Source organism: Grammomys surdaster, unplaced genomic scaffold, assembly GCF_004785775.1.
Source record: "Grammomys surdaster isolate TR1022 unplaced genomic scaffold, NIH_TR_1.0 164, whole genome shotgun sequence".
NCBI classification, from domain to species: domain Eukaryota; kingdom Metazoa; phylum Chordata; class Mammalia; order Rodentia; family Muridae; genus Grammomys; species Grammomys surdaster.
In genome coordinates, this window is record NW_021604612.1 from 365726 (window position 1) to 366857 (window position 1132).

General features: G+C 63.7%; 1 protein-coding gene across 3 annotated transcripts in view; it reads right to left on the reverse strand.

The window, feature by feature from the left end:
* Positions 1–558, reverse strand: part of Asphd2 (aspartate beta-hydroxylase domain containing 2) — an 11581-nt gene extending 11023 nt beyond the window's left edge. For 2 of the 3 annotated variants that reach the window (XM_028765488.1, XM_028765486.1), the window contains exon 1: positions 305–547. The gene's annotated coding sequence lies outside the window, so the exon portion shown is untranslated. Of the gene's footprint in view, positions 1–304 lie in introns of all 3 variants that reach the window. The other variant, XM_028765484.1, reaches the window with a different exon arrangement.
* Positions 559–1132: the final 574 nt, after the last annotated feature.

Below are 1132 nucleotides of genomic sequence, written 5' to 3' on the forward strand. Positions count from 1 at the left end.
TGCCGCCCGCGCTGCGCTCCGCGGCCCCGAGGACCACAACTCCCACAATGCCGCGCGCGCCTGGTGGCGGGGAGGGGGCGGCGGGGCGGGGCGGGACCCCCGGCGCGTGCACCTGCCGCGCGTGTCCGCGGGGGGCTCCGCGTGTCCCGCCCCGCCGCGCGCCGTGCGCGCGCATCAGGTCAGGGGGCTTCGCGTTTCAGTTGCCCTGGTTCCCGTTCGGTCCTCCCTTCCTCCCGCATCCCCTCCGCTCCGTCCTCCCTCCCGCATCTCCTCCCCTCGGTGTCCTTCCCCTCGCCCCTCTTGCCTGTGATGGATCCCACACACACTTCTGAGGCCCCGAGGACACGTGGGATGAAATTGCAAATGAAACAGCCTGGAAGATCCGCGGCTCCGGGCCCCGCCTGGGCGCTGCCGACTGGAGCTGTTGCAGACCTGGCGCCTGCCCACAGGGAGGCCCAGTCTAGCTAGCCTCGGCCAGTTCTGCCCAGCTCACTGGAGGGAAAGGGGCTGCTCAGCCAGGCCTGGGGACACCGCGCTGCGAGCGCCCAGGGAAGCGTGGGCTCCGAGGAACAGTGCATGGGCGTTCTGGGAGCGTGGGGTGGGATGCCAGCCCACAGCCCATCTGTGTCTGTCCTCGAACCTACTGCTTCCAATCCCAGCATGCATCTCTGTCCTGGCCTAGAATCCTCACTTTTGTCCAGGATCCACCTCGGGGCTGTCCCAGAACCCCCCTGCCCTTCACCCACGCTCGCACTTTTACAGTTGGTGGTCGAGAACCCACCTCCCTCGCCCAGGACCCCTGCTTCCTGGCTCAGAACCCACTCCATGCCCTGGAGTCTCCACCTCAGTCACTTGAGCCCTTGTTACAACTCCAGAAGTAGAATAGCATTTCCCACTACCACGTTTTATTTTAACAGTGACTCATAACGCGTTCGTTGGTTCAGCAGGTTCTTTTGCAGGGACGCCACCAAGACACCCGACAGAAACGGCTGGAGGTGGAAAAGCTTATCTGGGCTCACGGGTCAAAGGTTTTCAGTCTGTTCCGGCAGAAAACGCATGGAGGGATGGTACACGTAAGAATGTGATCTCGGCTCAGGAAATCGGGGCCAAAAACAGGGTCACTCTGTCCTTC